The sequence below is a fragment of the Hoplias malabaricus genome, chromosome 1, assembly GCF_029633855.1.
Source record: "Hoplias malabaricus isolate fHopMal1 chromosome 1, fHopMal1.hap1, whole genome shotgun sequence".
In the NCBI taxonomy this organism is placed as follows: Eukaryota; Metazoa; Chordata; class Actinopteri; order Characiformes; family Erythrinidae; genus Hoplias; species Hoplias malabaricus.
This window is the reverse complement of record NC_089800.1, coordinates 66,460,184-66,470,763: the sequence shown is the minus strand read 5'-3', so window position 1 is coordinate 66,470,763 and position 10,580 is coordinate 66,460,184. Positions and strand designations below refer to the sequence as shown.

The window sequence follows — 10,580 nt, the reverse complement described above, 5'->3', positions numbered from 1 at the left end:
AAGGCTATTTTTCATGCCTTCCTATGAAATTATTGAAGTTGTGTGTACAACTCAATCACCTTTAAGTAGAATAACTCATTCATTATATGTGGTGTGTCCAGTCTGATTTATTTTATGATTGTCCAACTAAAATACCATTCATCATCAATTCAAATGGTCTACTAATCACTGCTGACTGAGACAGCCAACTTCAGTCAAAGCCATACATCTTAATTAATAATGACCACCCCATTGTGTGTTTTCACTCCCAGGCAACTGTTTACACTCATAATTTGCTATTAAATGTAGTCTAAATATTTTGCATACATATGCACTCATTACACAGAAGATGAGTCACCTCTCTGTAGGACAGCAACCCACGAGAGTCATGGATGTGACTAACGGGAGACAAGTAAATATCTTATTTTAGGCCATTGCATAAGAGCATAAGAACAGGAACATGATCTATTTGACGTAGTTAAACTAAACTTCTAGCACTTACAGGTTTAGATGCTGGCCTTTACCTGAGGACTCACGAGAGAGTACTTTAATAATCTTGGATATCTACTCATCTGATTTGAGAATTACGGCAACAAACACATCTGTTCAACTTTGATTTCATTTTAAACAAATTTTCATTCATTGTGTGAAGCCTTCAGGAACCGACTGAGGAGAAAACAAGGGTCTGATATGTGGATTTTCATCTGAGCAAAATGCCATATGTAAATATTTAGTCATTAAATAATTAAGTGAATTTGGCATCGTTCTGCACACATATCAGATGCTTTTTTCTCATTTTCCTGCTTGTTTTCATACTCAGCTGTTGGATTAAGTCACTAACAGGATGTTTTCAAGTATATTCCTTGCAGTGGCCACTTTATGATCTCCCCTATACACACACACACCTATATATGGCCACACATTTGTAGGCACCCTTCTGAAGTGAAGAGTATTAACCAATAATTTTTTCCTTTTTGGTGCAGAAACAGCTTCTAATCTTCTACCTGTAAAGGCACAACAGTGGTTTTAAAGTGCAGTTGTATTCCCTAGAGGTACATTTAATTTTAATACACAGAAGGAGAAGAGGATATTTGTAATATCTCATTATAGAAGGGGTTAAAATAAAACAACAAAATATAAGTCTTGGAAAAGAAATGGTGTGTAAAAGCTCAACTTAAATGCAACCTAAAAATTTACAATATAGAATATGGTACAGTTCTGATCCCCAACTAAAATTACTCCATATGTACCCTGGAGGGTAGCACCACATTGATAGGAAAAGGTACCACCACAATGACAGTTGTTCTGAGAGCACATATGTTGGAACGTCACTGTATAGATATGACAACAGCCACAAGCATGTTGGATGATTAGATCTGGATCCCAAATCCTCCCAAAAGTATTGCATGGAACTTCATCACACCAGAGAACACAGATCCACTTCACATTGATGTCACTGGATTTATACCTCTTTATCAAGCGATAGTAAAAACATTTATTGCCCCACTATGTATTAAATTGGTGTTACCAATGACAGTGATGCTCTTTTGTCATTATAAGGCTTTACCTTCTACATGACTCCATGTACTTCTGTTTGGCTTCGTGTTTCACATAATTAAAATTTATTCCACTACATTAGGTCAAAAAATGAACATCTATGTTGAAACTCAAGACTCAAGCCCATGATGAGTACAGTTACAAGAACAAAGTCTGACTCCTAAAGGCCAAAGGCAATGAAACATTAAGGCTAACTATAACAAATCTGTTGGCCATTTTTTAAGCAGCTACAGATGCAGACAGACTACTAGAGTGCATTAGCTTTAATATCCATCCCTCCTTCAACTCCTCCAGTTTTAAAGCCTCGGTCCTCTGTCCTCTTTGTGTGATGTCCATTCGGTATCAGATATCAGTGAGAGAGCCAAGGGCTGGGCTGCTGCGGCCATGTCTGAGCCAGCTATTCACTCCATCTTTCTAAATAATGGCAGAGAAATCCTGCTGTTTTATTAGGATCAAGTACATAGACATGAGAGAATGTGGTAGACTCTGTACACCCACAGTTGAAAAACCTACCTCAATACCAAATAAAATGAGTTTTTCATTAAATAAATAAAGATGATAGTTGTGACTTGTAAAAAAAAAAAGCACTAAAATCACTAAAAACAAAAGTGTAATTAACCAAAAGACTTCATGCCTTTTGATTTGCTTTGTGGATAATTTTCGTTGATCTGATATGTTTATCAGACACTGTGTAATAAGAAAGATTTTATGCAATTACTACATGTTTCACTGCACAAAATTCTGCAGCTGAAATCTCAACTAAGTTATATTTTGATAAAACATGTATTTAATAACGATTTTCTTGAAATAACCACACAGTGAGAGTACAACCTTCTGCTCGAGTCATTCCAAAGTGTTGCTGACTGGCTGATTATAGACAAGCTTCAAAGCAGGGTCACAAAGGCAGATTTGGGACCAAAATGTCTGATACTGCCAGAACTGTGTTGAAGTTTGTCTTTGCTCACAAATACACCAAATCTGCTGCTATGGAATGACATTACATGCTCAAACACGACTGATTTTAACTCCCAGGTAAAGAATTCTTACAGTCTTTCGGAAAAGTAGCTGCTTAATTCAATCAAATGTTTTGTTGGGCAATATTTATTGTGCCATTTCAGAATTAATTAGCCCAGAATTAACACAAATCATGAGAACATCAAGGAGTCTCTAATGATATACTTAAAGTGTACTTTCAGTCAGTAATGTAGCTAACAGTGTAATCTTGCCAGCCACAACACTCATCCCAAGACTACTGGATTGTGCCCCATCACTCCAGCCAAATACTGGTGAGATTTATACTCTAACAGCCCACACATGGCATTGAGCAAGGTGACTTTAGATTCTTGTATCCCATTGTTTTCATGCCTAAAAACTTGCTGTGAAGGACACACTATCTATATTTATATTGTCTTTTGTTTCTCCTTACATTAAAATTTGCTAATTAATATGAGACAATAATGTGAACCCAATCCTGAAATTAAATCTAATAGGCAATCAATTATTATCACAGGAATCTAATGAAGCATTAAATTGATTTAAATTGTAACTTAAATAATAACTGTTTAATACGAGAAAAGAAAGAATAACTTGGAAGACTGTTTAATGCCATTAGGTGCTAAGTGAATGTTAACACAGTAGTTATTTTATAACATGACCTATATATAGCATTGTAAGAAGCCAAGATTATTGTTATTAATGGCTTCAAGTGATGTGTGATTGAGAAAAGAGAAATATTGTGATGAGTAAAACGAATAAACAGTGATGTTGAACAATGTTAAACTCCCTCCATCTCACCTCCATTACCCGTTTACAGTTTTGTCCGCACTGCAGCCCGAGCCCAGAAATATGGGCGTTGCCCTGTTGATGGGCTGTCTACGCGACATAAGTCCCGCCCACAACGCACCGCGGACCAATTGAAAACGTTCAGAATGCAAAAGACGCTGTGTTCGGTCATCGCTCATTGGCCCAAAGTCAAACAATCAACTCAAGTCATGAGGACCCCCACCCGTAGGAAACCTGAGCGAGCGGCAACATGGGAAATGTAGTCCATGCCGCGATTGACCCATAAGCGACAACGTTTTAAAAAACTACAGAAGCCCAACGAGCAGGTGACTTCAAACGACTTCTGACGTATCACCGCATTATGTTGCAAGTATGTAAATGCAAATTATTCGCTAGAATATATAATACAGACAAGACCAAGTCAAGACCAAGTGGGTCTAACGTTGATTTGGCACAAGGTTTTAAAAAGACACCGAATGTGGTAAAGCAAAGCACTGAGGAGAAAAAGCCCTTCCTCACAGCATCACCACAGACACGCTGCCAGCACACACTGTAAAACACCACGGCGCATAAAGACATCACCGAGAGCGGGGAAAAAGGCGAAGAAGAGCTGCCGACCTGTTTTCCCGTCGTCGCTGCGGAGTCTCGGAAAGAGAGTCCCGACGAAGGCGCGTCATTCCGCGGCGCCTTTCTCCCCTGCGCGCCGCCGCCGCTGCACCATTTTATTCTCAGCCTCCTCGCTCCTCTCCTCTGAATCAGCAGCGCGCGGAGCCTCCCAGCATGCGCCGCGCGCACGCGCCGCTCCGGACACGTCGGTTGCGTAGCAACTCGTAAGAGATTCCCACAGTAGTCTTACATCCCTTCTGTGTTCATGCATCTCTCTCGGGAGTCTCCAAAACACACCAGGCACCTTCACTGAGGACATACAGAGCCAGCCAGGCGAGCAAAACATACTCAGAGATGTCCTTAGGAATGAACCAAGTAATCAAACTGTAAAGATAATGGCAAGAGATTAAAAGGAGCAATATAAAAAAATAAGAACCTGGATGAAAAAAATTAATGAGAAAAAGTGTAAAAACCCTAGCTAACTATTAAAACTATGAACTATTAAAAAGGGGACAAAAAATGGAGGAATTAAGAAAATAAACTTAGAGAATAAAAATAGAAAGTCAGACGAGGAAAAATAAAAAAGTACTAGGAAGAAATTAATTTGGAAAAGAAATAGCTACAAAAACAAAATAATGAAAAAATAAACAAAAAACTGAAGGTAAAGACGAAGAGGGAAAAATACAGAAAAATACAGAAAAAAGAACGAGACGGTGAGAACTGGAGACGCGATGAAATAAACGGTGTATTGTGGGTGCATTCTGTGTCCACCAGGTGGCGGTGTTGAGACGGACCCTGTATCTCATGGTTAAAAGCTCTACAGCTCCGCTCTGCTCTCGCCGGGCGCAGTGGCGCGCGCCTGTAATCCATGTGTCTGGGAGGCTGAGGCTGGCGGAGCGCGTGAGCTCAGGGGTTCTGGGCTGCAGTGGACTATGCCGATCGGGTGTCCGCACTAAGTTCGGTATCGATATGGCGCTCCCGAGGGAGCTCGGGACCACCAGGTCGCCTAAGGAGGGGTGAACCGGCCCAGGCCGGAAACGGAGCAGGTCAAAGCCCCCGTGCCGATCAGTAGTGGGATCGCGCCTGTGAATAGACACTGCAGTGTAGCCTGGGCAATACAGCGCAACCTAGTCTTTTCACTGCGCTCTTCACACACTACACACACTTCGCCTTTACCCTAATTCAACACCAAACACCTGCGGCTCTCCCCTTTCTCTCTTTCATTCTCACAGAAAGGCGCTGCTATTCCCGCTCTTTACCGCATTTTACTTTGAACTGCTTTACTTTTAGCTGCACAGAGATACACACGACCCGAAATGTCCTTGCTTTAGTTCTCAAGTCACTACAATTGTAACGTCGATTCATTCTACACTAATCTCAAAATACACTGTTTCTCTTGGGTAGTTTATAAGCTTTAAAATCACCACATTAAATATCATTCAGAATCAGAGATTCCTATACATCACAGAAATACTCTAAAAACAGATTTCACATATATATATGTGTCTGTATGTATCACGAGATGAAGGAACGTCACTCATTTAAACGTTAATGGACTGATGTCTTCAACATTGTATGTGTTTGTTTCCTTCTATTGAACTGGGCACTGTAGCACCTCCTCTTGGTGTCAAAACAACACTACACTTTAAATGATAAAGCTACAAATCACGGCCAGTAGTCGGCGCTGTTAATACAGTTCTCCTTCCAGTTGGAAACAGTCACGTCACTGGCTAAAAATTAACATTTAAATACACACATATACACAGTCAACGTCCAGTACGGTGTGAATGCAGAGCTCACGGATTCTACCGCTGACTGCCTTTTATTCTACTTTCTGCACTACATCACTTCCTGCTGGGGAAAGACAATTACCTACACAACATACGCCTACACTTAACAATACCGTTCACTCTTAACAGCTTTACACACCAAAGATAGACAGAATGTAAAATGAAACATTTTATAAAGTTATTGCAGTGGATAGAGATTAACAGCACTGTCCACTCACTGTCAGTTTATACTTGTCTTCTAAGTATTTTCTGTTTGTTTTGTGATATATATATACTCCAAAAAAGTGCAGAGAATGATTGAAGTGCAGAGAATGAGAGAATGATGAGTTTTTTAATTAATTTTTCTGCAAGTTTCTTACCGATCGGCCACAGAGTCGAACATTTATGGCAACACATTAATATCACTTTGCTTGAGAAAGACTCACCCTGCCAGTGCACTGAGCTTCTAAAGACCTACTGGGATGGAATGAGTTTCTCAGAGGGATAAATGTTACTGAACTATTTACATGTGTCTCAGTGATATAACTCATGATTCCAGACTGTGTTAAAATGACTACAGAACGAAGATGATTCCTGAATGCCCTGCAACACCCCTGACCTTACCACTGGGATCTCCATCAGCGTTTATGCCAGGTGGACTATCCTGATGCCTGCCACTGACAGTTTTGCTTCTGCTAGCAATGGCACATTTCTCTGGCAAGCATTTGATGCACAAGGGCTGCATAGAGCACAGGTCTTCTGTACAGTGTCATAGGGCAAACATTTCTCAGCATATTTTAATTGAATTAAACATCAAAGATCTACCTGTATGTGATATATTTCTTCTGACAGTGTACAACCTTTCAACCTTATACAACTTAAGAGAACAATGCATTGAGAATATAGGTGCAAATATGAAAAGTCCTATATTTATCATAATAAGAGGTGAAAATAATTATTCACATTACTGGTAAAGACAGTAAAGGCATGTTAGTCTTCATGTCTGGTGTGGAGACCAGGGAGTGAGGCTGGGCAGCGCAGCAGTTAAATAGGCCTTGTTGTTTGGCTGGTGCTGTTTATTGCGGTGCTGGTGTGTTTTGCTCATAGTTACGTTGTGTGGTTGTTTATTTTACAAGGATAGTACTTTTGTCTTATGTTGTAATCCAGAACCTTGTGAAGGACTGATTTAAGGGCTTTACTGAGCCTGGGTAAAGGTTCTTGCATTGTGCCCATTCTATAAAGACAATTTATCTTTTAGTGCCATCATTTCACACAATGTTTACATTAGAAGCATCCACAAGTGTTAAACTAAAAATGAGTGAGTCTTAAGTGTAAATCATTTCTCATTCATTCATCCGCTTCATACTAATCAGGGTCATGATTTATTCAGACCCTACCCAGAATCACTGGGCACAAGTCAGGAACCTACACTGAAATGACAATAATTCGTAACTACATTTTCCAGATAATTATCAGCAATGCAGCAACGTTTCTCTGTGTGAAATGTATTTATTAGATCCTATTAGATCCTGTATTTATTACTCCTCCTTGGATCACCACCTTAACGTGGTGGAGGGGTTTGCGTGCCTGCGTGAGCCTAGGAGCTATGTTGTCGGGGGCAATAGCCCCTGGTAGGGTCTCCCAAGGCAAATTGGTCCTAGGTGATGGGCCAGACAAAGAGTGATCCATAAAGACACAGATGAAAAAGACAACGAGGACACAGCCTCCCTTGCCCGGAGCAGGGTTACCGGGGCCTCACCCTGGAGCCAGGCCTGGGGGAGGGGCTCCTTGGCGAGCGCCTGGTGGCCGGACTTTCACCTATGGAGTCCGGCCGGGCTTAGCCCGAAGGGGATACATGGGTCCACTCTCCCATGGGCCCACCACCTGTGGGAGAGGTAGTAATCCGGGTCTGGTGCATTGTGGATCGGGTGGTGGTCGGGGTCGGGGGCCCTGGCGTTCCGATCCTCGGTTACTGAAACTGGCTTTTGGAACATGGAACGTAACCTCTCTGGTGGGAAAAGAGCCTGAGCTGGTGCGCGAGGTTGAGAGGTACCGACTAGATATAGTTGGGCTCACCTCGACACACAGTATGGGCTCTGGAACCAATCTCCTCGAGAGGGGCTGGATGCTCTTTCACTCTGGAGTTGCCCAGGGTGAGAGGCGTAAGGCAGGTGTGGGCTTACTCATAGCCCCCCGGCTTAGCGCCTGTACGTTGGGGTTTACCCCAGTGGACGAGAGGGTAATTTCCCTGCGCCTTCGGGTTGGGGAAAGGGCTCTGACTGTTGTTTGTGCTTATGCACCGAACAGCAGTTCAGAGTACCATGCCTTCTTGGGGACCCTAGAGGGAGTGCTGGAGAACACTCATTCTGGGGACTCCATTGTTCTGCTGGGGGACTTCAATGCTCACGTGGGTAATGACAGTTAGACCTGGAGGGGCGTGATTGGGAGGAACGGCCCCGCTGATCTGAACCCGAGTGGTGTTCAGTTATTGGATTTCTGTGCTCGTCACAGTTTGTCCATTACGAACACCATGTTCGAACATAAGGGTGTCCACAAGTACACCTGGCATCAGGACACCCTAGGCCGCATTTCGATGATCGATTTTATAGTCGTATCATCTGACCTGCGGCCATATGTTCTGGACACTCGGGTGAAGAGAGGCGCTGAGCTGTCAACTGATCACTACCTTGTGGTGTGTTGGATCAGATGGCGGGGGAGGATGCCGGACAGACCTGGCAGGCCCAAACGTGTGTTGAGGGTTTGCTGGGAACGTTTGGCAGAAAGATCTTCAACTCCCACATCCGGCAGAGCTTCGACTGCATCCCGGGGGAGGCTGGTAACATTGAGTCCGAGTGGGCCATGTTCCGGACCTCCATTGTTGAGGCGGCTGAACGGAGCTGCGGCTGCAAGGTTGTCGGTGCCTGTCGGGGTGGCAATCCCCGCACTCGGTGGTGGACACCCCGGGTGAGGGGGGCTGTCAAGCTGAAGAAAGAGTCCTATCGAGCCTGGTTGGCTCAGGGGACTCCGGAGGCAGCCGACAGATACCGAGGAGCCAAGCGGCTCGCAGCCTCGGCGGTCGCTGAGGCAAAAACTCGGGTGTGGGAGGAGTTCGGTGAGAACATGGAAAACGACCTTCGGTCGGCTCCGAGAAGTTTCTGGCAAACCGTCAGGCGACTCAGGAGGGGAAAGCAGTTTTCCACCAACACTGTATATGGTGGGGGTGGGGAACTGTTGACCTCGACTGGGGACGTCACCAGACGGTGGAAGGAATACTTCGAGGATCTTCTCAATCCCACCGGCACGTCTTCCGCAGAGGAAGCAGAGCTTGGGGACCCCGGGGGGGGCTCGTCTATCACTGGGGCTGAAGTGGCCAAGGTGGTAGGGAAACTCCTTGGCGGTAGGGCCCCGGGGGTGGATGAGGTTCACCCCGGGTTCCTCAAGGCTCTGGATGTTGTGGGGCTGTCCTGGTTGACACGTCTTTGCAACATCGCGTGGACATCGGGGGCAGTGCCTCTGGACTGGCAGACTGGGGTGGTGGTTCCCCTTTTTAAAAAGGGGGATCGGAGGGTGTGTTCCAACTATAGGGGGATCACACTCCTCAGCCTCCCCGGTAAGGTCTATGCGGGGGTACTGGAGAAGAGAGTCCGACCGATAGTTGAACCTCGGATCCAGGAGGAACAATGCGGATTCCGCCCCGGTCGTGGAACACAGGACCAGCTCTTTACCCTCGCTAGGATCCTGGAGGGTGCATGGGAATTTGCTCAACCAGTCTACATGTGTTTTGTGGATCTGGAGAAGGCATTCGACCGTGTCCCTCGGGGTATTCTGTGGGGGGTGCTCAGGGAGTATGGGGTACTGGGCTCTTTGTTACGAGCTATCCAGTCCCTGTACAAACAGAGCAGGAGTCTGGTTCGTATGGCTGGCAGTAAGTCCGACTGGTTTCCAGTCGGAGTTGGACTCCGTCAGGGCTGCCCGTTGTCACCGGTTCTGTTCACAATTTTTATGGACAGAATTTCTCGGCGTAGCCAAGTGGCGGAGGGTGTCCGGTTTGGTGGTCTCAGGATCCCATGTCTGCTTTTTGCAGATGATGTGGTCTTGTTGGCTTCATCGAGCCGGGACCTCCAGCTCTTGCTGGACCAGTTTGCAGCCGAGTGTGAAGCGGTAGGGATGAGGATCAGTACCTCCAAGTCCGAGTCCATGGTACTCAGTCGGAAAAGGGTGGAGTGCTCTCTCCAGGTTGGAAGTGAGATCCTGCCTCAAGTGGAGGAGTTTAAATACCTCGGGGTCTTGTTCACGAGTGAGGGAAAGATGGAGCGTGAGATGGACAGGCGGATCGGTGCAGCGTCAGCAGTAATGCGGGCTCTGTACCGGTCCGTTGTGGTGAAGAAAGAGCTGAGCAGAAAAGCAAAGCTCTCGATTTACCGGTCAATCTACGTCCCAACCCTCACCTATGGTCACGAGCTTTGGGTAGTGACCGAAAGAACGAGATCGCGGGTACAAGCGGCTGAAATGAGTTTTCTCCGCAGGATGTCTGGACTCTCCCTTAGAGACAGGGTTAGGAGCTCGGACATCCGGGAGAGACTCGGAGTGGAGCCGCTGCTCCTCCACGTCGAGAGGAGCCAGTTGAGATGGTTCGGGCATCTGGTTCAGATGCCTCCTGGACGCCTTCCTGGAGAGGTGTTCCGGGCATGTCCAACGGGGAGGAGGCCCCGGGGCAGACCAAGAACACGCTGGAGAGACTATATGTCTCGACTGGCCTGGGAACGCCTCGGTATACCCCCGGAGGAGCTGGCGTCGGTGGCTGGGGAGAGGGAGGTCTGGGTTTCTTTGCTCCGACTGCTTCCCCCGCGACCCGGACCCGGATAAGCGGTGGATAATGGATGGATG

The 10,580-nt window shown here is 45.5% G+C and overlaps 1 protein-coding gene across 2 annotated transcripts in view; it reads right to left on the bottom strand.

The window, feature by feature from the left end:
- The window catches only part of ttbk1b (tau tubulin kinase 1b), a 33,604-nt gene extending 29,538 nt beyond the window's left edge, over positions 1-4,066 (bottom strand). For both annotated transcript variants that reach the window (XM_066671212.1, XM_066671219.1), the window contains exon 1: positions 3,937-4,066. The gene's annotated coding sequence lies outside the window, so the exon portion shown is untranslated. The remainder of the gene's footprint in view (positions 1-3,936) is intronic.
- Positions 4,067-10,580: the final 6,514 nt, after the last annotated feature.